This window comes from Macrobrachium nipponense, chromosome 44 (genome assembly GCF_015104395.2).
Source record: "Macrobrachium nipponense isolate FS-2020 chromosome 44, ASM1510439v2, whole genome shotgun sequence".
NCBI lineage: Eukaryota > Metazoa > Arthropoda > Malacostraca > Decapoda > Palaemonidae > Macrobrachium > Macrobrachium nipponense.
This window is the reverse complement of record NC_087221.1, coordinates 49,518,884-49,534,361: the sequence shown is the minus strand read 5'-3', so window position 1 is coordinate 49,534,361 and position 15,478 is coordinate 49,518,884. Positions and strand designations below refer to the sequence as shown.

The following is a 15,478-nucleotide window of genomic DNA, read 5'->3' as shown; positions in this document are numbered from 1 at the left end:
GATTATTACTTTGACGGCTAATAAAAAAATGGCTATTAAAAATGAAACCATTTTTTTTTTCATTAAAGACAATCACTTTGCTGGCTAACAAAAATGAAACTTTTTTTTTTTTTTTTTTTTTTTTGGTTTCTATTAGACTATTACACTGATGGGTAAAAAAGTCTTTTTTCCCACTAAAAAACTATTACTTTGATGGCTAATAATTTTTTCCACTAAAGATTATTACTTTGATGGCTAATAAAAATGAATTCTTTTCACTAAAGACTATTACTTACATGGCTGATAAAAAATAATTTTTTTCACTATAGACTATTTATAGACTATTACATTGACGGCTAAGAAAAACAAATTCAACTATTACTTTGATGGATACTATTTTTTTTTTTTTTTTTTTTTTTTTGGGGGGGGGGTTTTTTTTTTTTTTTTTGGGGGGGGGGGGGGGGAGCCTCTAAATGCCCTTTTCTTTTGTCACTCCCTAAATTACTTGACTGTGTTAGCTACGAGAGGCTTTTATTTTAATGGTGGCCATTATCAGGCTTCTCTTGAGGGCCAACAAAAGACACTGTTGAGGTGACCACCAGAATTTTGCTAAGTGGCCCTTGATTTAGTGGCCGCGATGTAGTAAGTTCGCTTCAACACCCCACCAACGGCTTTTATTTTGCCATCCCATAAACTTCTATGTTGTAGTGGTCACAATGGCCTTTTTTTCCTGTGGACATTAAAATCTCTGTTTTGATGGCCACTAAATGGGGTTTTTGATACGGCAGTCAAAGGAGATCGGAGCCTCTCTCATGGGGAGGCCTTTAAAAGCGACCACGTTGACGACCTCTAAAAACCTGTCGTGTATCCAAAATTCGCCATTATACATAACAATAAAACAATAAAAATACCAATTAAGTTCAAGTGTTTTACTTTATTAACATTTCTGAGCAAGGTCAAGCTTTCGGTGCGGCTTTACCCTTTTAAGCAGAGGTTATTGGGATCGGCTACCCACTGTCCTCTTCTTGCCCTGACCAGAATAATGCGAGAGAGAGAGAGAGAGAGAGAGAGAGAAAGGACAGTCGAAGGAAGACGAGAATACTAAAGTACTAGGAATGATACAACAGCCACGAAGAAACAGTCACATGACTTTCCCCGAAGGTCCAAAGTTACAACAACAACAAGAATTTACTAAGATAGATCAAATTCTGAGCGACTACTACAAAGACTACTTAACTATACTACTGCTGTGTGAAGGATTATCTAACCAAACTTTCGCTGTGTGAAGGATTATTTATCCAAACTATTGCTGTGTAGAGGATTATCTATCCAAACTATTGCTGTACAGAGGATTATCTATTCCACTGCTGTGTGAAGGATTATCTATCCAAACTATTGCTGTTTGAAGGATTATCTATCCAAACTATTGCTGTTTGAAGGATTATCTATCCAAACTATTGCTGTGTGAAGGATTATCTATCCAAACTATCGCTGTGTGAAGGATTATCTATTCAAACTATTGCTGTGTAGAGGATTATCTATCCAAACTATTGCTGTGTAGAGGATTATCTATCCAAACTATTGCTGTGTAGAGGATTATCTATCCAAACAAAATTAACTATGCTGTGTGAAGAGGAATTATCTATCCAAACTATTGTGTGAAGGATTATTTATAAATATCACCTATTGCTGTGTGAAGGATTATCTATTCAAACTATTGAGGTGTGAAGGATTATCTATCCAAACTATTGCAGTGTGAAGGATTGTCTATCCAAACTATTGCTTTGTGAAGGATTATATCCAATGTGAGGTAATTATCACTATTGTTTGTGAAGGATTATATTCAAACTGTGTGAAGGATATATCCAAACTATTGCTGTGGATATCTATCCAAACATTGCAGTGTGAGGTTATCTATCCAAACTATTGCTTGGGTGAAGGTTTCTATCACATGCTGTGTGAAGGATATTTCCAAACTATTGCTGTGAAGGATTATCTATCCAAACTATTGCTGTGTGAAGGATTTCTATCCAAACTATGCCTGTGTGAAGGATTATTTACAAACTACTAGTGTGTGAAGGACGTTGTCTATCCAAACCTTTTGCAAGTGTAAGGATTATCTATCCAAACTATTGCTGTGTGAAGGATTATTTATCCAAACTATTGCTGTGTGAAGGATTATCTATCCAAACTATTGCTGTGTGAAGGATTATCTATCCAAACTATTGCTGTGTGAAGGATTATCTATCCAAACTATTGCTGTGAAGGATTACTATCCAAACTATTGCTTGTGTGAAGATTATCTATCCCAACTATTGTGTGAAGGTTAATATCTATCCAAACTATTGCTGTGTGAAGGATTATCTATCCAAACTATTGCTGTGTGAAGGATTATCTATCCAAACTATTGCTGTGTGAAGGATTATCTATCCAAACTATTGCTGTGTGAAGGATTATCTCCAAACTATTGCGTGTGAAAGGATTATCTATCCAAACTATTTTTTTGCCCTAGTGCTGTGAAGGATTATCTATCCAAACTATTGCTGTGTGAAGGATTATTTATCCAAACTATTGCTGTGTGAAGGATTATCTATCCAAACTATTGCTGTGTGAAGGATTATCTATCCAAACTATTGCTGTCCTTGCTGTTTGAAGGATTATCCTTCCAAACTATTGCTGGGTGAAACGGATTATCATCCAAAATATTGCTGTGTGGAAGGATTATTTATCCAAACTATTGTTGTGTGAAGGATTGTCTATCCAAAACCTATTGCTGTGTGAAGATTGATTTATCAAAAAATATTCCAAAACTGCCTGAATGTTGAAGGAAGGGTTGTATATCCAAACTATTGCTGTGTGAAGGATTATCTATTCCAAACTATTGCTGTGTGAAGGAATTATTTGTCCAAACTATTTTGCTGTGTGAAGGATTATTATCCAAAACTATTGCTGTGAAGGATTATTTATCCAAACTATTTGTTTGTGTGAAGGATTATTTATCCAAATAATGCTGTGTTGAAGGTTGGTTATCCAAACTATTGCTGTGTGAAGGATTATATCCAAACTATTGCTGTGTGAAGGATTATTTTTATCCAAACTATTTTTTTGTGTGAAGGATTTTATTTCCAAATATTGTTGTGGAATTGCCTATATCCAAACTATTGTTGTGTGAAGGATTATTTATCCAAACTATTGTTGTGTGAAGGATTATCTATCCAAACTATTGCTGTGTGAAGGATTATTTATCCAAACTATTGTTGTGTGAAGGATTGTCTATCCAAACTATTGCTGTGTGAAGGATTATTTATCCAAACTATTGTTGTGTGAAGGATTATCTATCCAAACTATTGCTGTGTGAAGGATTGTCTATCCAAACTATTGCTGTGTGAAGGATTATTTATCCAAACTATTGTTGTGTGAAGGATTAGGATTGTCTATCCAAACTATTGCAGTGTGAAGGATTATCTATTCAAACTATTGCTGTGTGAAGGATTATTTACCCAAAAACATGTTGTTGTGAAGATTGATTTATCCAAAACTATTGTTTGTGTGAAGGATTGTCTATCCAAACTATTGCTGTGTGAAGGATTATCTATCCAAACTATTGCAGTAAAGGTTTATTTATCCAAACTATTGTTGTGTGAAGGATTGTCTATCCAAACTATTGCTGTTTGAAGGATTATCTATCCAAACTATTGCAGTAAAGGTTTATTTATCCAAACTATTGTTGTGTGAAGGATTATCTATCCAAACTATTGCAGTGTAGAGGATTATCTATCCAAACCATTGCTGTGTGAAAGATTATTTATCCAAACTATTGTTGTGTGAAGGATTATTTATCCAAACTATTGTTGTGTGAAGGATTGTCTATCCAAACTATTGCTGTGTGAAGGATTATCTATCCAAACTATTGCAGTAAAGGTTTATTTATCCAAACTATTGTTGTGTGAAGGATTGTCTATCCAAACTATTGCTGTGTGAAGGATTATCTATCCAAACTATTGCAGTAAAGGTTTATTTATCCAAACTATTGTTGTGTGAAGGATTATCTATCCAAACTATTGCCGTGTAGAGGATTATTTATCCAAACTATTACAGTAAAAGTTTATTTATCCAAACTATTGTTGTGAGAAGGATTGTCTATCCAAACTAATGCTGTGTGAAGGATTATCTATCCAAACTATTGCTGAGTGAAGGATTGTCTATCCAAACTATTGCTGTGTGAAGGATTATTTATCCAAACTATTGTTGTGTGAAGGATTGTCTATCCAAACTATTGCTGTGTGAAGGATTATTTATCCAAACTATTGCTGTGTGAAGGATTATTTATAACAAACTATTGTTGTGTGAAGGAGTTAGGTTGTCTATTCCAAAAAAACGTAATTTCTGTTGTGAAGGATTATCTAAATTCAAACTAATGCTGTGTGAAGGAGGTATTTATCCAAACTATTGTTCTGCGTGTGAAGGATTATTTATCCAAACTATTGTGCTGCCAAACTTTGTTGCTGTGAAGGATTATCTATTCAAAACTATTGCTGTGTGAAGGATTATTTTACCAAAACTATTGTTGTGGAAGAATTATTTTATCCAAAAACTATTGTTGTGTGAAGAGTGTCTATCCAAAACTAATTGACTGTAGTGAAGGATTATTCTATCCAAAACTATTGCAGTAAAGTTTATTTATCCAAAAAAAAACAAAACCATCAACAACTTATTGTTGTGGTGAACGGATTATCTATCCAAACTATTGCTGTTTGAAGGATTATCTATCCAAACAATATTGCAGTTAAAGGTTTTATTTATCCAAAACTCTTGTTGTGTGAAGGATTATCTATCCAAACTATTGCAAGTGTAGAGGATTATCTATCCACAAACCATTGCTAGGTGTGGAAGGATTATCTATCCAAACCATTGCTTGTTGTAACGGATTATTTATCCAAACTATTGTTGTGTGGAAGGAATTATTTTATCCAAACTCTTGTTGTGTGAAGGAATTGTCTTTATCCAAACTATTGCCTGTGTGAAGGATTAATCTATCCAAACTATTTGCCAGTAAAAGGTTTATTTATCCAAAACTATTTGTTGTGGTGAAGGATTGTCTATCCAAACTTATTGCTGTGGTGAACGGTGATTATCTATCCGCAAAACTATTGCTAGTAAAGGTTTATTTATCCAAAACTATTGTTTGTGTGAAAGGGATTGTCCTATCCGCAAACTATTGCCGGTAGTAGAGGATTATTACATCCCAAAACTATTGCAAGTAAAAAAGTTTATTTGTATCCAAACTTATTGTTGGTGTGAATGGAATGTCTATCCAAACTAATGCTGTGTGAAGGATTATCTATCCAAACTATTGCTGAGTGAAGGATTGTCTATCCAAACTATTGCTGTGTGAAGGATTATTTATCCAAACTATTGCTGTGTTAAGGATAACCTATCCAAATTATTGTTGTGTGAAGGATTATTTATCCAAACTATTGCTGTGTGGAGGATTATTTATCCAAACTATTGCTGTGTGGAGGATTATTTATCCAATCTATTGTGTGAAGGATTATTTATCCAAACTGTTGCTGTGTGCAGGATCATCTATCCAAACTATTGGTGTGTGAAGGATTATTCACAATAAATAGAATTTCAATTGAACTGTGCAGAATACTACGACTGTACTAGCATATGTCACTTTGAACAAAAATCATCTACAGAAATAATCAGGGCTATCCAAGCCGAGTTTCTTCACCAATAAACAATATTCAAAGGTCTATAAGCGGGGGGGGGGGGGGGGGTCATAAAATAACTAGACTGTCCCTATTCAGTTCTTCTTAAATTATCCCTGAACTCCGCTGTTGGCATTGAGGAAACGGTACTGATATCAAAATCCTTTGCTCAAATAGTTTCACTACACGAAGACCTTCAGAACCCATTCTCTTTAGAAACTTCTGCATCCATGAAGAGGTCACTCTAGGGGACCCAATGGACGAGAAGCTTGGCCAACCTGAAAAATACTAATTAATATCACACAGGGCACATCAAGGCTACCCGATATTGGTATGCAACTCCCTCCATCCAATCTGCAAAACCCCTGTATCTACACGAAGCTTTCAGAAACCTCGCTACCTGAAAACACCCTGCTAATGTTTTTATTTTTTTATTTTCTCCAATCTGATAACACAGTTTTCACCTTAACCAGACGACATTTTACACGTAGTTCCCTCGATCATGAATTAACATAAGATCGACCTCGAGGAATCTTTTCCAGGAAACACGAGGGGTTCTTTTTGCGATCTGGTAACACTGATGTCCTCTCCGATCAGGAATGTTTGTCGGGCAACAGGGCGTCTCAAGCGGAAAAGGGGATATCTGCGTCTCGTAACCCAGGAGTCCTGTGCGAGAAAAGAATGCTCATCTGATAACGCTAGTCTCTCTCTCTCTCTCTCTCTCTCTCTCTCTCTCTCTCAATCTCAATGCTCATCAGATAACGCTAATTTTTTTCTGTTTTTTTTTTATGATATTTTTTTATTATTATAAAGGGGTAGTTTTCAAGTTGAACTGAATAAAAAAAAAAAAAAGGGGTGGGGGGGTGGGGGTGGGGCTTAAGAATGTCCATAACATCGAAACAGCTTACAGGTCCTTCTTCGTCTATAACAATATAATCTCCAAAGCCTTCAAGTGATAGTTGAGAGTCCATAGAATAAAAATTACTCCATCATCAGCTTTGCTGATAATTATTAAGCACAACAAGGACTCGGAAATACAAGGATCTTGGATAAAGCTGTGTTCTCTCTGCTGAGAGGAGATAAAGGAGTTCTTTCACTGGATCCTGATTCCTGGAATTTCTTGCAATTTCGTAGCCGTGTCTTGCTACTCCACCATTGAGGAATTCACCATTTCACGGTAGTGAAATATTCTTACTTAATGGCTAACGTGATTAACCCAAATCATTTTAATTATTCTTTTTCACTTCGTGGCTTTTTAAGAACAGACACAACATTACAAAATAAAGTGTTTAAAATTACACTGAAAAGAAAACCGTCCACCTTTGATGACTTGAAAATAAGTAATTTAGTACAAGTTTTCGGTAAAAAAAAAAGTTGGGGCGCATAACTCCCAAACAGGAATATCTATAATTCTTTAAAAGCAATATATATATACAGTACCAGTCATAATACTTTGCGTGGTAGGGAAGATGGAAGAAGAAAAAGAGTACAACAAACTAAAAATATTCAGGAAAAATCAATTATTAAAGCAACCATCATAAAATTTGGAATGAATAATCACCAACTCCTGCCCTAGTACTTGATAGGCATGACACAACGTTTACGGACTTTCTGGAGTGTCCTTGGCATTGAATCTGAAAACCGCTGCAGGAGGGACTCGTACAGATCGTCCCAAGTGCGTTTTCAAACTTTGTCCTGCAAGACGGTGTCCAAGCCATTCAGTAACTTTCTTTTTATGATTGCTTAATGATTGAAATGGCTGGGGAATTCCCTGGCTAGTCGTGGATATATTCAATTCCACAATCTCTAAGCCACAAAGTATTCTGTTTGGCGGTATGATCCCCAGTGGACGAATCTTAATCCAATGCCATTGGAAATCAGCCATTGAAACGGAAAAAAATTCGGCTGGGCGAAATTGACTAATTGGGAACTTAACTAGAGCTACTGGCTCACTCACAGAAAGTGTAACTCTGTGTAAGAGCTCTTCAGTAACCTGTTGGATGTTGCGACAGTTGGATGTCGAATTCTTTTCTCGTGCTCTGCCATAGCCGTTGCTAACATTATTTTGTGTGGTTGAGTGAGTGTGGTTGTATTAACAATGTCTAAACTGTATACTTCCATTGAGATATCGTGTGAGAGTGATACAACTTTACGAAGAAGGCCTTAAAACTGATATAATTAGCCAAAAAATTGGCGTGAAACAACGGACTGTCCAAAACATTCTGAAAACTTTTTGTGAATCGAGAGGGAAAGAAGTACCCAAAGCTAGGACCAGCACTGGGAGGCCCCCTATTATTAGTAAGAGGGAGTTAAGAGTTCTCGCCAGGAACATTGAGACCTCAATGTTCCTGGCGAGAACTCTTAACCCTTCTTACTAATAATAGGGGGCCTCCTAGTGCTGGTCCTAGCCTTGGGTACTTCCTTCCATCCCGACTCACGAAAAGTTTTCAGAATGTTCTGGACAGTCCGCTGTTTCACGCCAATTATTTGGCTAATTACATCAGTTTTAAGGCCTTCCTCGTAAAGTTGTATCACTCTCACACGATATCTCAATGGAAGTATACAGTTTAGACATTGTTAATACAACCACACTCACTCAACCACACAAAATAATGTTAGCAACGGCTATGGCAGAGCACGAGAAAAGAATTCGACATCCAACTGTCACAACATCCAACAGGTTACTGAAGAGCTCTTACACAGAGTTACACTTTCTGTGAGTGAGCCAGTAGCTCTAGTTAAGTTCCCAATTAGTCAATTTCGCTCAGCCGAATTTTTTTTCGTTTCAATGGCTGATTTTCAATGGCATTGGATTAAGATTCGTCCACTGGGGATCATACCGCCAAACAGAATACTTTGTGGCTTAGAGATTGTGGAATTGAATATATCCATGACTAGCCAGGGAATTCCCCAGCCATTTCAATCATTAAGCAATCATAAAAAGAAAGTTACTGAATGTGGACACATCTTGCAGCGCAAAGTTTGAAACGCGCTTGGGACGATCTGTACGAGTCCTTCCTGCAGCGGTTTTCAGATTCAATGCCAAGGACACTCCAGAAAGTCCGTAAACGTTGTGGCATGCCTATCAAGTACTAGGGCAGGAGTTGGTGATTATTCATTCCAAATTTTATGATGGTTGCTTTAATAATTGATTTTTCCTGAATATTTTTAGTTTGTTGTACTCTTTTTCTTCTTCCATCTTCCCTACCACGCAAAGTATTATGACTGCTACTGTATATATATATATATATATATATATATATATATATATATATATATACACACACATATATATATATATATATTATATATATATATATATATATATAAGGGAGATGGATATGTATAGATGTAGATATGTATGTCTGTATGTGTGTGCACGTGTCCGCGCGCGAACAAGTGGAGGTGACCCAAGGGCAAAACGATCGAGAAAAAAAAAAAAAAAAAAAAATAAAAAAAAAATATATATATATATATAGTATATATATATATATATATATATATATATATATATATATATATATATATATATATATATATATATATATATATATATAGGAAGGCAGAAATATTCAGGTCTTAACAACAGGCCTCACAGAGATTCTTTATGACGCATATAATTCAGCAAAAAACAGAACCCTGGACTTGCGAGATTCATGAACGAGATACGAGGCGCTTTCATAAGACAAGGGTCGCTCCCGAGCTAACAGACATCCAATAGGAAAACGTATATTATTATAACTATAATGAACGTGATGAAGGTGACAGTGTTTACTCAGTGCTTGTGATAAGATGCTTATGATTAAAGAAAGACCTGTTGTTCCCTCATCAGTAAAAGCTTCGTGCTTCTCTCCACTCTATTTTTGTCACGCATGAATGAGGCAGCCGAAAGAATATATTATACATCCTGATAATAAACAGGGTGTCCATAAAGTCCCAGAACCATTACAAGTATTTATTGCTCAGAAACCACATAACATGGAGTAATGCAGTTTTTTGTAAAATGTTCCACATTCCATCAAGTTTACATTCAGCGACTTGAAATTTAGTCAGAGACTTCAAAATTTATCCAGAGACTTCAAATTTAGCCAGAGGCTTCAAATTTAGTCAGACTTCAAATTTAGCCAGAGGCTTCAAATTTAACCAAGACTTCAAATTTAGTCAGAGGCTTCAAATTTAGTCAGAGACTTCAAATTTAGTCAGAGGCTTCAAATTTAACCAAGACTTCAAATTTAGTCAGAGGCTTCAAATTTAACCAAGACTTCAAATTTAGCCAGAGGCTTCAAATTTAGTCAGACTTCAAATTTAGCCAGAGGCTTCAAATTTAACCAAGACTTCAATTTTAGTCAGAGGCTTCAAATTTAACCAAGACTTCAATTTTAGTCAGAGGCTTCAAATTTAACCAAGACTTCAAATTTAGTCAGAGGCTTCAAATTTAACCAAGACTTCAAATTTAGTCAGACTTCAAATTTAGCCAGAGGCTTCAAATTTAACCAAGACTTCAATTTTAGTCAGAGGCTTCAAATTTAGTCAGAGACTTCAAATTTAGTCAGAGGCTTCAAAATTAGCCAAGACTTCAAATTTAGTCAGAGGCTTGACTGTCGAAAAAAATGTTACAAAGCTTCAGTTTAAACTCTGGAAATGCTCTAATCGAAGACTTCACTATATATACATAAAACAACTTTCAGTCAGACTCTTCATTGCTGACTTTGAAAACGAGCCCTCATTCTGAAAAAGAGTCAGCCAAAAAAGGAAAAAAGCTCAATGTGCACCCTGAAAATGATTTAGCTAAAAGAACTGAGGGAGGGTGCACTCAGAAAATGATTTGGCAAAGTCATGGGCTGGGCGCTTTAAACGACGAAGGACCTGGCCACAAACATTGTTGTTGTTGTTGGCGCTGAAGGACAAAGGACTAGAGACAGTATAAGACCATTAGCGTGATGAATCACAGTTCGATGACGCAACTGACAACATCATTTGAGAAGTTGAAGAAGATCAAGCCTATGGCGAAGACGAAAAATCAAGACTGAAATACCTTCCGTAAAGTAATCTTTCAAAAAATAAATAAACAAATAAATAAATAAATAAATAAACGGAGTACCCTCACATCTGTCCATACGTTAATAGGCAATAAAAGGTTGGAGCAAAAAAATATATAACAAGAGAATACTTATATATTATTATTATTATTATTTCAAGATGAAGAACCTAATTCATATGGAACAAGCCCAAAGGGACCACTGACTTGAAATTCAAGCTTCCAAAGAATATGGAAACAATATAAAACAGAGAGAGAGAGAGAGAGAGAGAGAGAGAGAGAGAGAGAGAGAGAGAGAGAGAGAGAGAGAGAGAGAGAGGTCGAATCACTCCAACACAAAACAAAAGACCTGAAAATAAAAAATCGAAATGAAGACAACAGACCAGAAGGTTGATGAAGGAAGGAACACAACACAAAAACACGAGCCAAAGCAGAACCCTGCCACCAGCTGCTTCAAGACGTCCAGTGTCTGGAATACAGAAGAGAAGTAAGAGACCCAGTTAACTGGCAAGCATCGTAAATGCAACGCCCAAAAGATGAGGGGCCAGATATTACACATAATAAAAAGGTACTTCTGACAGGTAATGCGCCCATTTATAAGCCAATAGCTAACGCCGAGAGGTTCTTTGCATAAACCACTTATTTTCATAACAAACACGTACAAAAAGCCTGTGTAAAAAACACATTAACCCTGATGCAGCCTGCACAATTAAGACGTTACATCAAGAACTATGTTCTCTCTCTCTCTCTCTCTCTCATATGCAACTGGCCTTCAAGCCTACTGAGTCAAGGCAAACAAAGAGTAGTACAATCTGAAATTAAATAAATAAATAAAAGCACTACTGAACTACATATAAATAATAAAAAAAGAATGGGGCACAATAGAAAGGGCAGAGGAAAAATGCGGATAAAAAGACACATTTTGACAGAGAAAAAAAAAAAAAAATTGATCAAACGATCAAGCTCGACCTAAATCAGGGAAACGCCTAGGAAGTAGATTCAACTCCAGTGAATGCCCAAACGTCGATGGATAAACCGCGCCCTGACACATGCCAATAGGAAAAGTGACGAATAAGCAGAGAGAGAGAGAGAAGAGAGAGAGAGAGAGAGAGAGAGAGAGAGAGAGGAATGCCAACTATGTAGAAATCCATCGCTATTTCCTGAGCGACCACCAGGGAAAAAAATAAAAGTAAAAATCACAAACACAAAAAAAAAATCTAAAAAAAATTATGAAATACGCCAATACCAAGAAAAAAAAAAACTGCCAATACCGATCAAGAAGTAAAAAGCAGCAAATCCAGTGCAGGTGGACGGAGAGAGGTGGAGGAGGTGATGGATGAGGAGGAGGAGGAGGCAGGTGATGGGTGGGGTCGGTGGGAGGGAGTCTCAAGTCTCCCAACGCAAGCACAATGACGGGTGAGAAACAGGTGTGGCCCTGAAAGCACCACACAGCCCGTCATTTCTCAGAATCGGTCAAAGCAAGAGAGACTTACTGCTGCCGCCAGTCGGTGGGTCACTTCGCCTCGCCGCCGAAGGCATCGGAAAAGATGTCATTATTCGGTTCATTTCCCTCCTTCCTGCTGGGAATCCTTACAAAACACTTCTTCTGACATTTCTATTATTGAAGCTCAACCTCAGTCTCGGTATCGTCTGTTTTATATTTGTTGATATATGCAGCATCACTGCTATTATTATTATTATTTTTTTTTTCTCTATCACATTCCTCTAATTCGGCTGGGTGGTATTAATGGTGTGGGGTTCCGGGTTGCATCCTGCCTCTTTAGGAGTCCATCACTTTTCTTATTATGTGCGCCGTTTCTAGGATCACACACTTCTGCATAACTCCTGGAGCTACTTCAGCCTCTAGTTTTTCTAGATTCCTTTTCAGGGATCTTGGGATCGTGCCTAGTGCTCCTATGATTATGGGTACGATTTCCACTGGCATATCCCATATCCTTCTTATTTCTATTTTCAGGTCTTGATACTTATCCATTTTTTCCCTCGCTTTCTCTTCAACTCTGGTGTCCCATGGTATTGCGACATCAATGAGTAATACTTTCTTTTCATTTTGTCAATCAAATTATTATTATTATTTATTTTTGTCTATCACAGTCATCCCATTATATTCGACTGATTGGTTTTTATAGTGTGGGGTTCCGGGATTACATCCTGCCTCCTTAGGAGCTTCATCACTTTTCGCATTATTATTATTATTATTATTATATTTTTTTTTTTTTTGCTCTATCACAGTCCTCCAATTCGACTGGGTGTATTTATATGTGGGTTTCCGGGTTGCATCCTGCCTCCTTAGGAGTCCATTCATCTTACTGTGTGCCCGTTTCTAGGATCACACACTTCTGACATGAGTACCTGGAGCTACTTCAGCCTCTAGTTTTTCTAGATTCCTTTTCAGGGATCTTGGGATCGTGCCTAGTGCTCCTATGATTATGGGTACGATTTCCACTGGCATATCCCATATCCTTCTTATTTCTATTTTCAGATCTTGATACTTATCCATTTTTTCCCTCTCTTTCTCTTCAACTCTGGTGTCCCATGGTATTGCGACATCAATGAGTGATACTTTCTTCTTGACTTTGTCAATCAACGTCACGTCTGGTCTGTTTGCACGTATCACCCTATTCGTTCTGATACCATAGTCCCAGAGGATCTTTGCCTTCTCGTTTTCTATCACTCCTTCAGGTTGGTGCTCGTACCACTTATTACTGCAAGGTTGCTGATGTTTTTTGCACAGGCTCCAGTGGAGGGCTTTTGCTACTGAATCATGCCTCTTTTTGTACTGGTTCTGTGCAAGTGCCGGGCATTCACTTGCTATGTGGTTTATGGTTTCATTTTTCGTATTGCACTTCCTACATATGGGAGAGATGTTATTTCCGTCTATCGTTCTTTGAACATATCTGGTTCTTAGGGCCTGATCTTGTGCGCTGTTATCATTCCTTCAGTTTCCTTCTTTAGCTCTCCCCTCTGTAGCCATTGCCAATTGTCATCGCTGGCTAGTTCTTTAGTCTGTCTCATGTATTGTCCGTGCATTGGTTTGTTGTGCCATTCCTCTGTTCTGTCTGTCTTTCTCCTGTCTGTGTATTTCTGGGTCTTCGTCTACTTTTATTAGTCCTTCTTCCCATGCACTCTTTAGCCACTCGTCTTCATTGGTTTTCAGATATTGCCCCAGTGCTCTGTTTTCGATGTTGACGCAGTCCTCTATACTTAGTAGTCATCTCCCTCCTTCCTTTCGTGTTATGTATAGTCTGTCCGTATTTGCTCTTGGGTGTAGTGCTTTGTGTATTGTCATATGTTTCCTGGTTTTCTGATCTATGGTGCGGATTTCTGCCTTCGTCCATTCCACTATTCCTGCGCTGTATCTGATTACTGGCACTGCCCATGTGTTTATGGCTTTTATCATATTTCCGGCGTTGAGTTTGACTTGAGTATCGCCTTGAGTCTATGCATATATTCTTTCCTGATCGTGTCCTTCATCTCTTGGTGTTTTATATCCCCTCCTTCCATTATTCCCAGGTATTTGTATCCTGTCTCATCTATGTGTTTGATGTTGCTCCCATCTGGTAGCTTTATCCCTTCAGTTCTCGTTAATTTGCCCTTTTTGTATGTTGACTAAGTCGCATTTTTCTATTCCAAACTCATCCTGATGTCCCCAGATACAATCCTTACAGTCTGGATTAGGGTATCTATTTCCTTGGTGCTCTTACCATACAGCTTGATGTCTGGTAAGAGAGAAAACGCGAGTTATAAATGCCGGGGATGGGGGTGGGGGGGGGGGAATGCGACAAAGGGATTGGTCTAATTCTTTTCCCTGAACTTCATTCGTCATTTTGCTTCTAAAGAAAAACATTGAAATATATACAAACTTGCTATGAAACATACAGTATGAGGGTTAGATTCTCAGAGAGAGAGGAGAGAGAAGAGAGAAGAGAGAGAGAGAGAGAGAGAGAGAGAAGAGAATGAGAGAGGGAGAGAGAGGACGGGAGGAGAGATGAGGAGAGAGAGAGAGAGGAGGCCGGGGTTATAAGTTATTAGCTTGCAGGAGAGCATTAACGCCTCAACAAAAAGGCAGGTAAGGTGTTTCAACATAAATCATTATTTGCCTATAGATTGGCTCCGCCTCTTCGATGTCCTCCCCTTTCTGGATTTGGTTTGAGAGAGAGAGAGAGAGAGAGAGAGAGAGAGAGAGAGAGAGAGAGAGAGAGACCAAGTTCCTTCTCTCGGCATTCTTTCTGGAGACAACGCCTTATCATATCATCATATATGTCCGTGGGGAAGCATACGTACTACCTTCTTTTGCTGGGAGGTGCCATAAACCACACCTCTTCTGAAAGACACGTCACACCTATCACATTTCTTTCAAACATATTTTTTTTATTTAGGGGAGGCATCACTGTCACATTTACCCTTCAAGAAGCGTGCGATAATGCCATCGATTTGCGAGTCGATTTCGATGCTTTATTCGCGTCGGGTGACCATACTCAGTGCGTCCTAATCTGCCATTCTGAACGCAAACGCACACGGACCATAATAATGATAACAAAATCTTCTTGGGTTTTCGTTGGTGTCACTTTCAAGACGATAAAATGCAACGAAGATTCCGAGCGTTTCCCTAGATGCCGTCGGGCAATTGGCACGTTTTAAAAAGGTCCACCGCAAATGTTTCAAGACAAATCTCACATCTCACAGGGCAGCGTTTGGATGTCTGTCCGGTAAACAGCACGAAATTTAT

At 37.7% G+C, this 15,478-nt stretch overlaps 1 protein-coding gene across 1 annotated transcript in view; it reads right to left on the bottom strand.

The window, feature by feature from the left end:
• Positions 1-15,478, bottom strand: part of LOC135204338 (nuclear pore complex protein Nup93-like) — a 312,709-nt gene that overhangs the window by 194,060 nt on the left and 103,171 nt on the right.